This window comes from Loxodonta africana, chromosome 1 (assembly GCF_030014295.1).
Source record: "Loxodonta africana isolate mLoxAfr1 chromosome 1, mLoxAfr1.hap2, whole genome shotgun sequence".
NCBI classification, from domain to species: Eukaryota; Metazoa; Chordata; class Mammalia; order Proboscidea; family Elephantidae; genus Loxodonta; species Loxodonta africana.
The window spans coordinates 23,986,921-24,000,916 of NC_087342.1; positions in this window are offsets into that span (position 1 = coordinate 23,986,921).

The window sequence follows — 13,996 nt, forward strand, 5'->3', positions numbered from 1 at the left end:
GATAATTTTAAGAGCAGCACAAGAAAAGCAAAGTATCACATACAAGGGGGTCCCAATAAGATTAATTTCTGACTTCTCTTGAGACACCATGTGAACAAGAAGACAATGGAACAACATATTTAAACAGCTGAAAGAAAAGAACTGTCAGCCAAGAATAATATAGTCAGAAAAATTTTCATTCAAAAATGATGGCAAATCAAGACATTCCCAGATAAACAAAAATAAAGGGATTTTTTTTTTTTTTTTTTTTTTTTGCCACCAGACCAGCCCTACAAGAAATACTAATGGAGTCCTCTAGAAAGAAAAGTAGCAACATTTAATAGCCATTCAAAGTGATACATACACAGGGGAAGGGAGGGGTACTCCATTAAAGAGAAACCATTGACAATATACGAATCAGACCTAAGGTACTTTTGGTTGATAAATATAAAGGGCATGTCCTCCATGCGTTACAAGGACATAATTATAGGGAAGAATAAAACAGAAGGGGAGATTAGGAACTAAATAAAAATAACATTAAACTAAATTTAGATTACAGGCAAACTGAGATACAAAGATGTAATTGATGACAATGTCAACAATAAAAGAGAGAATGATTAGTGTAGATGCAGAATTTTTGTATGGTAAAGAAGTTAAGGTGGTGCAAAGATAATAGCAGGATGTTTTAAATGTAAGATGTTAAATGTAATCCTCATGGTAACCACAAAGAAAGTAAATAAAACTACTCACTAAAATAAAAGAAGGGGGAAAAAAAAAAGACTCAGCGATCACAAAAACCACAATAATAAATAAAACAAAAAGAAAATCTATATTTAAAAATAACTCAGCACTAAGGTAAAGAGGAACAAAGAAAACATTAATCTCACAAAAAAAGGAAAATAAAATGGTAGAAGTAAATCCTCCCCTACTGATAATTACAGTGAATGTAAGTGGATGAAACACTTCAGTCAAGTGACAGAGAATGTCAGGATGGATTTAAAAAAAAAAAAAAATCCCAGCCTATTCATATACTGTCTGCAAGAAACACACCTTAGGCACAAATATATAAATTGGTTAAAAGTCAATGAACAGAAAAAATTTCAATGCAAACAGTAACCAAAAAATAGAAGGAGTAGTAATATTAATATCTGGCAAAATAGACTGAAGTCAAAAATCTACTACAAGAGACAAAAAAGTCACTACGTAATGCTTAAACGGTCAATTAACGAAGAAGATACAACAGTTGTAAATATCCATGCACCTCCTGCCAGAGTTCCAAAATTTATAAAGCAAACTCTAACAGAACTAAAAGGGGAAAAAGATCTACAATAACAGTAGGAGACTTTGACACAACACTTTCTATGATAGATTGAACAACTAAAAATAAGATCAATAAACAGAAGAATTGAATAACACTATTAACTAACTGAACCTAACAGATATATATAGAATACTCCACCCAACAGCAACTCAATGTACATTCTTCTCTAATGCACATAGGTTTAGACCATATTTTAGGACACAAATCAAAACCTGATAGATTTAAAATGATTAAAATCATACAAAACATCTTCTCTGACTCTAGTGGAATAAAGTTAGCAATAAGTAACAGGAAGAATAAGGGAAATAGATGAATATATAGAAACCAAATAACATACTACTAAAAATCAAGGGGAGGACAGCTTAAGATGGCAACTTAGTCACACACACATTGCTATCCTCATGCAACGAAGAACCAAGAAACCAAGTGAAACATATACAGAAACAAGCTGGGCACCCAGAACAGCAACAGAAGGATAAATAATTAAATTGAACACCAAATGGAATCAGAAACTGAATGAAAACAGCAAATGAGGAGATTTATAGACTGTAGGCACCCTACCAGCCAGCCTGGCACAGCGTCACCATCTTGAGACAAAGTGAGCAGCATTCCCAGTTGAGGAGTACAGGAAGACAACTTCATGGAAGCCCAAATAGGAGACAAGAGATACTATGTAGACAAACCTGGAGCAAAGGAAGGTGAGCAGAATTCGAACTGGATCTAAGGAGGGAAAGTGTAGGAAGGTGGGTGAGAGACCTAGGAACCCAGGTGACCATAGCAGGGAGGGAGCTATAAAATAGGAACAGAACTACTCACCAGTGGTGGTCCCTGATCGTTTGGGTGGGTGGTGCTGGTAGAGTGGAGGATCCTTGGAGTAGTGGCTAGAGATCCCCCACCCGACTGGACTCTGGACAGCCCCCCACTCTTGCATTTTGTTGAGGCTTGGTCCTGATTGCCGGCTGCACTCTGTGGGGACACGGTCCCCTTCATGCCCCACTCCTGGCAACCAGTGGTGAGCCTTCCCCCCCAACCCCCAACCTGGGCATGCATACTCCTGTGTCAGTGGACCTGCACCTGGAGGTTCATGACCACCCCCACCCATTCCCATGCAGCCACACCCACCAGCAATCTACACCACATGCTCACACACTCTTGAACCTGCAACCAGAGGCTTGTGTTTGCTTGCTCTGACCACCCCTGCACAACTCTACCCACCTGATGACCAGTGGTGTGAGTTCCCAATTCACCCACCTGACATCTGATGACTCGTGCACCCTTGCCCAATCACGCGGCAACCAGTGGTGCACACACACCACCCAATCCAGCGACCAGCGAGAATGCTTCTTGTACCCATACCCAGGTGATGGGCTGGACAAACACATCACCTTACCAGCAATGTATACTAGTGCAATAGTACATATCGCACACCCAGTACATTCCTGCAGGCCATTTGCACTTTCACTGAAACCCCTTAATACCTCACCATGTACTGAAACACCAATTTGTACACACACAGCAGGCCTACCCCTGTTCATTTGGATAGCATTCCCTCACAGTGGATATGGAGACATCCTGCCCTGACCTCCAGAGAACGTACCAACTGCTAGCACCAAACTTAATGCTTCAGAGACAGCAGAAAATAACAAATCATATGAAGAAACAGAATAAGATGACTCAAACAAGTGAGCAAAATAAAGGGGTAGAAAACCTTTCTGAGGAAGAAATGATAATAGAACTACCTGACAAGGAATTCAAAAGACATATATAGGAACCTCAAAGAGATGAGGAAAACACAGACAAAATCCTAGAAGAATTCAGGAAAACAATGCAAAAACAAAATGACAAAATAAAGACAAGTAGAAACCATACAAAAACAACAACTAGAAATCCAGAAGATTAACAATAAAATATCAGAAATAAATAACTCAATAGAAGAACTCAGAAGTAGAATTAAATTAATGGAAGAAAAAAGTAGAGAAATAGAGGACAAATCCCTTGACACTAATTTGTTTGAGAAACGATCAGAAAAATGAATGAAGAAAATTGAAGAAAGCCTAAGAGTTATGTGGGACCCTATCAAGAGGAATATTTTAAGCGTAATGAATTGCAGACAGGAGAAGAAAAAAAAAATCATAGAATTGTTGAAGATTTATTGGCAGAAAACTTCCCTAATATCATGAAAGATGAAAAAGTTTCCATCCAAGAATCTCAATGAACCACATATAGGATAGACCCCAAAAGAAAGTCACCAAGACATATCATAATTAAACTTTCCAAAACGAAGGCAAAGAAAGCATTCTGACAGCAACTCATGAAAAAAGAAATAATACCTACAAAGGGGCGCCGATAAGACTAAGCTCTGATTCTCGGCAGAAACCATGCGGCAAGAAGGCAAGCAATGGGATGACATAAAAGCTCTGATGGAAAAGAATTGCCAACCAAGAATCACATATCCAGTAAAATTGTCTTTCAAATATGATAGCAAATCTAGGACACTCCCAGACATAAAGAAATTAAAGGAAATTTGTAAAAACCAGACCAACCTTACAAGAAATATTAAAGGAAGTCCTTTGGACAGACCACCACCAACATCAGACAACTGAGAGGAAGACACACAACAACATCACCCAGATACCAATCCAGATAAAGAATTCTCAAAAGCAAAATAAGGGTACAAAGCTGAAAACAGGGAACCAGAGGTGTCAATCTGTAAATGATGTCAACTTCAATACAAAAAGGGGGAATAAATGGTGTAGTTATAGAACTTCTATATGGAGAGAAATTTTAAGGCAATGTCAAGTTATAACAATTTAAACTTATGAAGAGAATGGTAAATTTCAGAGTAACCACAATTAAAATTATAAATCCATTCACCAAAATAAAGAAGAAGATAATCAAAAAGACTCAGGAAACATAAAACCAACAGTGAAGGAAATGAAAAGAAAATCCATAAACAAAAAGAACTCAGCAGAGAAAACTAAGCAGAACAAAGAAACAATTAATACCATAATACAAAGCATAATAAAATGGCAGCAGTAAATTCACACCTATCAATAGTTACACTGAATGTAAATGGTTTCAATACACCAGTCAAGAGGCAGAGATATGTAAGAGTGGATTAAAAACATGACCCATCAATATATTGCCTACAAGAGACACACCTCAGACAGAAATGGATAAACAGGTTAAAAATCAAAGGATGGAAAAAATATCATGCAAACAGTAACCAAAAGAGAGCAGGAATGGTAATAATAATCTCTGATAAAATAGACTTTAAGTCAAAATCCACTATCAGAGACAAGGAAGGGCATTATATAATGATTCAAGGATTAATCAACCAAGAGGACATAATCATAATATATATTTATGTACCCAATGACAGAGTCCAAAGTACGTAAAACTAACTCTAACATATTGAAAAGAGAAATAGCTCTACAATGTGTGGCACTTTACCACACTACTTTAGATGATGCACAGAACGAATAGAAAGAAACTCAACAAAGATAAATAACACAATCAACCAACTGGACTTCTCAGACACATATAGAACATACCACTCAACAGCAGCACAGCGAGTGTTCTCCAGTGCACAGGGATCGTTCTCCAACATAGATCACTTTCCTGATAACTAAAGATTTGAAGGCATTTTCATGGGCTTATCAGGCATTTGTATATCTTATTTTCTGAAGTGACCGTTGAAGTATTTTACCCATTGCTTAGATGGGTTTTATGTCAGTTTGTTATCCATTTGTAGGAATTTACTATATATTTCAATACAAGTAGGATAATGTGTATTGCGACTATTTTTCCCAATCTTTCTCTTGAGTTTTTCTCACTCTTAATAATGTATTTGATGAACCACAGTTTTCAATTTTAACGAAGACTAATTTATTGGTAGTTTATGGTTCCCAAAACCAAGCCCGTTACCGTCGAGTCAATTCCGACTCATAAAGACTCTATAAGACAGAGTTAGACTGCCCCATAAAGAGGGCCTGCTGAGATGCAAACTGCCAATGTTTTGCTTAGCAGCCGTAGTTCTTAACCACTACGTTACCAAGTTTTAGTGTTTAATTAATCTGTTTAAGAATTATTTGACTACTCCAAAGACATGGGGTTTTCTGCTATGTTCTCTGATAGAAACTTTTTCTTTGTTACTGTTTTACTGTTAACTTTTAGATGTACAGTTCTTCTGAAATTGAATATTGAGTATAGTGGAGACCAATATTTAGATATTTTAAAAATACATATATTCAATTGAATCAGAACCATTTATGGAAAAGACCATTTCTCCTCCTCTGCTTTGCAGTATTATTTTCATCATAGACCAAATATTAATATATGTGTGGATCTGTTAAGTCTTGTTTTTGGTACAGTAAGTACTTCAGTTTTGTTTTGTGTAATTATTTCCTTTGCTATTTTGATCATTTGCATTTCCATACATATTTTAGAAATGCTTTTCAATTTATAGAATAAGAGAAGAAAGCAAATTTCTTCGGATTTTTCTTGGGATTGCATTAAATCTATAGATGAATTTGGATAGAAATGACATCTTGACAATACTGAGTCTTCCTATTCATAAGGCATAGCCTTCCAGTCCGTTAGATCTTCCTTAATTTCTCTCAATAATGGATCGTAGTATATAACCTTAAATATTTTCTTATATTAAACATGTTTTATTCAGCCTTCCACTGTAGCCCACTGACATATTTTAGTTCTCCCTTTTAATAGCTCCATTCAGGTTATTACTAAATGTGGAACAGGATGGAAGTAAGCACAGATCCCTAGGTACATAACTAAGGCTTCCTCCAGGTTAACGTGAGGATTCAATAGTGACTCTGTGGAAATGTTCACTCAATTAATTATGAATCTATCTACATGAATTTTTGTGTAGTCCTTATTTCTCCAACTTGTCTCAAGCAGTACCAAAAAGAATTGGTCGATGTTCAATCATTTCAGGAGATAGCATATGGTCGAGAACCAATGATATTGAAGGAAGAAGCCCCAGCTACACTGAAGGCATCGGTGAAAAATAAGGCTCCAGGAATTGATGGAATATCATTTGAGATGTTTAAACAAATGGATGCAGCACCAAAAGTGCTCACTCATCTATGCCAAGAAATTTGGAAGACAGCTAGCTATCTGGCCAACCGACTAGAAGAGATCCATATTTGTGCCCATTCCAAAGAAAGGTGATCCAACAGAATGTGGCAATTACTGATCAATAAGATAATGTGAAAGCGGTTGCAGCAGTACCTTGACAGGGACCTGCCAGAAATTCAAGCCAGATTCAGAAGAGGATGTGGAAAGAGGGATATCATTGCTGATGTCAGATGGGCCATAGCTGAAAGTGGAGAATATGACAGATGTTTACCTGTGTTTTATTGACTATGAAAAGCCATTCGACTGTGTGGATCATAACAAATTATGGATACCATTGCAAAGAGTAGGAATTCTAGAACACTTAATTGTGCTCATGAGAAACCTGTACTTAGACCAAGAGGCAGTCATTCAAATAGAACAAGGGAATATGGCAGAGTTTAAAGTCAGGAAAGGTCTACATCAGGGTTGTATCCTTTCACCATACTTATTCAATGTGTATGCTAAGAAAATAATCTGAGAAGCTGGACTATATGAAGAACAGGGCATCAGCATTGGAGGAAGACTCATTAACAACCTGCTATATGGAGATGACACAACCTTGCTTGCTGAAAGCAAAGAGGACTTGAAGCATTTGCTGATGAAGATCAAAGACGACAGCCTTCCATATGGATTGCATCTCAACATAAGAAAACGAAAATCCACACAACTGAATCAATAAGTGTCATCACGATAAATGGAGAAAAGATTGAAGTTGTCCAGGATTTCATTTTACTGGGATCCATAACCAATGCCCATGAAAGGAGCAGTCAAGAAATCAAGCGACACATTGCATTGGGCAAATCTGCTGCAAAAGGTCTCTTTGAAGTGTTAAAAAGCAAAGATGTCACTTTGAGGACTAAGATGCACCTGACCCAAGCCATGGTATTTTCAATCACCTAATATGAATGCAAAAGCTGGACAATGAATAAGGAAGACTGAAGGAGAATTGAAGCCTTTGAATCACGGGGTTGGTGAAGAATATGGAATATACACATGGAATACCAACTGCCAGAAGAAAAAAACATATGTCTTGGAAGAAGTACAACCAACGCAATGTTGACAACCAGTCTCACAAAACAATTTGTGTATTGGCTGTTTAATGAGAAGATAATTGCCCCTGCAAATTTTCACCTAAATCACGCACACACACACAAAAGAAGTACAGTCAGAGTTCTCCTTAGAGGTGAGGATGATAAGACTTCATCTCATGTATTTCGGACATGTTATCAGGAGGAACCAGCCCCTGGAGAAGGACATCATGCTTGGTAAAGTAGAAGATTATTGAAAAAGAGGAAGACCCTCAACGAGATGGATTGATGCAGTGGCTGCAACGATGGGCCCAAGCATAGTAGTGATTGTAAGAATAGTGCAGGACTTGGTGGTATTTCATTCTGTTGTACATAGGGTCACTGTGAGTCAGAACTGACTCGACAGACCCAACAACAACAACAAATGCACACTTATGAGGAGCCCTGGTGGCGCAGGGGTTAAGTGCTCTGGTGCTAATTGAAAGGTAAGTAGTTCGAACTCACCAGTCTCTTGGCGGGAGAAAGGTATGAAAGTCTCCTACCATAAAGATGTACAGCCTGGAAACCCTATGGGGCAGCTCTGTTCTATCCTGTCAGGTCACCGAAAGCTGGAATCGACTCTAGGGCAGTGGGTTTGGGTTTTTGGTCCTCTGGAATCTGCTCCAAGGAGCCCTGGTGGTGCAGTGGTTAAAGCACTAGGCTGCTAACCGAAAGGTTAGCATGCAGCCTGGTTAACTCTCACTTGTCCTGATTCCCTGGCACAGAGGCCAAATCCTCAGCTAAAAATATTCCTGGTTTTCCAGGTTTCTTAGCTAGGTACATATTTTTGTGATTAGAACTTGTTATTTGGGGGAAATTTATGATTTAGAACCAGTCCTCAAGGAAATTCTGTGGCTTCCCTGCTGTATATATGTATATACATACATACATACACATCATATATATATATATATAATACATTCTCTTAGTTGGTTACCTCCTTGCATGTTTCTTCATTATCTCCTTGGATTCTAAAACTAAAGTGTTATTTATTTGTCAGATTTGTTGAATTGATTGGGAGGAAAGCCTTGCAAAAAATTCTAGGAAGTGTCCAAAATTATAGATTGTATCTACCAGTCATTCTTGGTAACAGAGTTCTATTGAATTTAAATATACTCCTGCATTCTCTTTTAATGTTCATTCTCTCTTACTCTCTTCTTTCTAATCTGGCTGGAAAATAAGAAATGCTTATAGAACAAGCAAAAGTTTAATCGTTTTGATCCTGTTCAGAGTCGTGTAGAAGAGTGTAAGGACCCAAGAAAAGACACATTCTAGCTCCAAGCATAACAAAACGTCTAGGTGGTTTGTCAATGCGCAGTGAAATCCCCCTCTGAATAGAAACATTAAACATTCTTCCCACTGTGCCTTTAAAAAGCCCCTTGTGTGCTAGTCTGGATTCTGCTGCCAGGCCCAGCTGGGACATTCCTCATCTCTTACCACTGAGATTCTCTAAATGTCTGTCAGCCAGTTGCAGAGCTTGCTGAATAGGTCAGCATTACCTCATGCTCTCAGAAAAGGTGGCAAAAACAAGCTGGTTGTCTGTTCCCTCCGCTGATTATTTATTTTAGGCAAATAGGAGCCCTTGGGTTTGAGATGCAGCCCTGGTGGTAACTAGAACACAGAAGAATAGCTTCAAGGAGGTGAAGGGTTGTGAAGGGGAGGGATTGGCAGCCAGTTCTTTCTGGGGGAAGCTTGAAGAGATGGGGCGTGGGGGGAAGCAGGGGGAGAAACGTGAGTTAAAAGAACATTCCAAGTGTGCGCCTGGGATCCTTTAACGGAGGCAGAATACTGACCAGTTGAGCAAATGAAGTCCTTTCAGGGGCATCCAGATAAATAGTTGGTTTGCATTTTGGCAGAAAACACCATGATTTCTGGCTCTTCAGAGGACGGTTTAGAGAACATAGATGACAATTCCTCCTCTGCAACCTGAACATATGCAGGAGTTAAGAAGTGTACAGAAAGTGAGGGAGAAGTACTACTCACTTTTTCTTTTTCCAAAAAAAAAAGGTATATTTGATGAGTATAATTTTTTTAAATACTAAAGTTATGAAATGTTGAATCAAATATGTATTCACCCACTGTAGAAAGCATCCACCCTCCATTGTGCAGAAAAAAAAAAAAATTTTTTTTTTAAAGGTGTGGTAAAAAGGAAAATAAGGTCTACCGTGGAGAAGATTCGGCCTTTCTCAGGTACAGGATCGCAGTCCTAGCCATAAGCAAACTGTGGAGGCTGCGGGTATGGAGGCTCAGTTAGTGTCAGGGTTTGGATATTTTATTGTAATGAGAACCTCCTTTAATAATCGGAATCTGAACAATCTGAGTTAGAAGTCCCTTCAATAATCTGAAGAAAGAACCAAAGAGTGAAAGGGGACACTTGTTTGTTTGCAAAGAAACGTCCCTCTCATCAAACTAGAAAGATGACAGAGAGATACAAACAGCTTCACTCTGACCCCGATCAAAATCACAGAAAAAAGAACATGTCTACCTTAACATATGCAAGTTTAGTATGCAAAAATTTCACTGTTAGTTTTGAAAGACAACACTTATATGTATTACAGTTATTAGACTCTAAATTAAAAGGGATGATAGGTCTCATACCTTGAGTAAGACTTTGGTTTATATTATTAAAAGTTTGGAAGGGTGATTTTTTTTCCTCCTTATATTCTTATAGCCTGTGAGATAAAGCATTCTATGATATTTAGAGCTTGACTTAAACAAACGTGCCTGTTGAAGTTGCAGACCCATTTGTATGAATAAAAACAGGTTTTGATGTAAAGGATGAAAAAGAAAGCAGGAGAAAGACAAAGAGGGAGAGAGGAACATACATATAAACACACACATATACACTGATTTATATACACACAAGCTGTAGAATGAAGACAAATACACATAAAACATACATATATTTAAGTGTAGAAATACATATCAGTATTTCATGGATCCCCCCATGGATCTGTCAGTTTGTTGTACTGTGGGGGCTTGCGTGTTGCTCGAAGCTATATCGCTGGTATTCAAATAATAGTAGGGTCACCCATAGAGGACAGGTTTCAGCTGAGCTTCCAAGACTAAGACAGACTAGGAAGAAGACCTGGTGGTCTACTTCTGAAAGAAAAAAAAAAGCCAGTGAAAACCTTATTAATAGCAGCAGAACATTGCCTAATATGGTGCCAGGAGATGAGTACCTCAGGTTGGAAGGCACACAAAAGACGACTGGGGAAGAGCTGCCTCCTCAGAGTCGACCTCAATGGCAAGGATGGAATCAAGCTTTTGTCATTTGCTTTGTTTGTTAATGTGGCACAATACAAAATGAGAAGAAATAGGTGCAAATATCCATTAATAATCAGAATGTGGAATGTACGAAATATGAATCTAGGAAAATTGGAAATCGTCTGTTTTAGTTATCTAGTGCTGCTACAACAGAAATACCACAATGTCTTTAACAAAGACAAGTTTATTTTCTCACAGTCCAGTAGGCTACAAGTCCGAATTCAGGTCGCTGGCTTCAGGGGAAGGTTTCCTCTCTCTGTTGGCTCTGGGGGAAGTTCCTTGTCATCAGTCTTTCCTTTGGGAGCATCTCAGCACAGGAACCTCAGGTCCAAAGGACATGCTCTGCTCCTGGCACTGCTTTCTTGGTAGTATGAGGTCCCCCTGGCTCTCTGCTGGCTTCCCTCTTTTATTTCTCAAAAGTTGTTGTTGCTGTTAGGTACCGTCGAGTTGGCTCCGACTCATAGCGACCCTATGCACAACAGAATGAAACACTGCCTGGTCTTGAACCATCCTTACAATAGTTGTTATGCTTGAGCTCATTGTTGCAGCCACTGTGTCAATGCACCTCATTGAGGGTCTTCCTCTTTTCCACTGACTCTGTACTCTGCCAAGCATGATGTCCTTCTCCAGGAACTGATCCCTCCTGACAACATGTCCAAAGTATGTAAGATGCAGTCTTGCCATCCTTGCCTCTTAGAAGCATTCTGGCTGTAATTCTTCTAAGACAGATTTGTTCATTCTTTTTGCAGTCCATGGTATATTCAATACTCTTCGCCAACATCACAGTCCAAAGGCGTCAGTTCTTCTTCAGTCTTCCTTATTCATTGCCCAGCTTTCACATGCATATGATGCGATTGAAAATACCACGGCTTGGGTCAGGCACACCTTAGTCTTCAGGGTGACATCTTTGCTCTTCAACACTTTAAAGAGGTTCTTTTTAGCAGATTTATCCAATGCAATATGTCTTTTGATTTCTTGACTGCTGCTTCCATGGTTGATGATTGTGGATCCAAGTAAAATGAAATCCTTGACAACTTCAATCTTTTCTCTGTTTATCATGATATTGCTCATTGGTCCAGTTGTGAGGATTTTTGTTTAGGATGGCTTAAGAGACTATCTAATCTTGTAGATCTCATTAATATAACTGCCACTAATCCATCTTATTACATCATAGTGATAGGATTTACAGCACATAGGGAAATCACATCACATGACAAAATGGTAGATAATCATACAATACTGGGAATCATGACCTAGCCAAGTGGACAGATATTTCGGGGGGACATAATTCAATCCATGACATCATCAAAAATGAAATGGAACATATAAAGATCAATATCCTAGTTCTTAGTGAGCTGAAATGGACTGGTATTGACCATTTTGAATCAGACAATTACATGGTCTACTATGCCAGGAATGACAAATTGAGGAGGAATGGTGTCACATTCATTGTAAACAAGAACATTTCAAAATCTATCCTGAAACACATTGTCAGTGATAGGATAATATCCATATGCCTACAAGGAAGACCAGTTAATACGACTATTATTCAAATTTACACACCAACCACTAAGGCCAAAGATGAAGAGACTGAAGGTTTTTACCGACTTCTGTAGCCTGAAACTGATCAAACATACAATCACAGTGCATTGATAATTACTGGCAATTGGAATAGGAAAATTAGAAACAAAAAAGAAGAACTGGTTTTTTGAAAACATGGCCTTGGTGACAGAAATGATGTGGGAAATCACTTCATAGAATTTTGCAAGACCAACGACTTATTCATTACAAATACATTTTTTCAACAACATAAATGGCAACTATACACGTGAACATCACCAGATGGAATACACAGGAATCAAATGGACTACATCTGTGGAAAAAGATGATGGGAAAGCTCAACGTCATCAGTCAGAACAAAGCCAGGGGCCAACTTTGGAAGAGACCATCAATTGCTCATATGCAAGTTCAAGTTGAAAAAAATTAGAGCAAATCGGCAAGAGCCAAAGTACAGCCTTGAGTATATCCCACCTGAATTCAGAGACCATCTCAAGAATATATTTGACTTATTGAACATTAATGACCAAACACCAGACTTGTGGGATGACATCAAGAGCATACTACATGAAGAAAGCAAAAGGTTATTAAAAAGACAAAAGAAAGAAAAGACCAAAATGAATGTCAGAAGAGATTCTGAAACTTGCTCTTGAATGTAGAATAGCTAAAGCAAAAGGAATTAATGCTGAAGTCAAAGACCTGAACAGAGGATTTCAAAGAGCTGCTAAGGAAGACAAAGTAAAATATTATAATGGCATGTGCAAAGACCTGGAGACAGAAAACCAAAAGGGGAGAACTCGCTCAGCATTTCTCAAGCTGAAAGACTGAACAAAAACTTCAAGCCATGAGTTGCAATATTGCAGTATTCTACGTGGAAAATACTAAACGGCACAAAGCCAAAAAAAACCCAGTGCTGTCGAGTCGATTCTGACTCATAGCGACCCTATAGGACAGGGTAGAACTGCCCCACAGAGTTTCCAAGGAGCCCTGGCAGATTCGAACTGCCAACCCTTAACCACTACACCACCAGGGTTTCCCTAAATGACACAGAAAGCATCGAAAGAAGATGGAAAGAATACACTGAGTCACTATACCAAAAAGAACTGGTTGACATTCAAACATTTCAGCAGGTAGCATATGATCAAGAAGCCATGGTACTGAAGGAAAAGAGGTCCAAACTGCACTGAAGGCATTGGTGAAAAAGAAAGGCTCCAGGAATTGAGGGAATACCAGTTGAGATGTTTCAAGAAAAAGATGCAGCAGTGAAGGTACTCACTCATCTAAGCCAAGAAATTTGGAAGACAGTTACTTGGCCAACTAACTAGAAGAGATCGACATTTGTGCCCATTCCAAAGAAAGGCAATCTAACTGAATGCAGAAATTATTGAGCAATGACATTAATATCACACCCAAGGAAAATTTTGCTGAAGATTGTTCAGAAACATTTGCACTAGTATCTTGACAGAGAACTGTCAGAAATTCAAGCTGGATCAGAAGAGGACGTGGAACCAGGGATATCACTGCTGATATAAGATGGATTCTGGCTGAAAGCAGAGAATGCCAGAAAGATGTTTACCTGTGTTTTATTGACTGTGCAAAGGCATTCACTTCACTGTGTGGATCAAAACAAATTATGGATAACATTGCAAAGAATGGGAATTGCAGA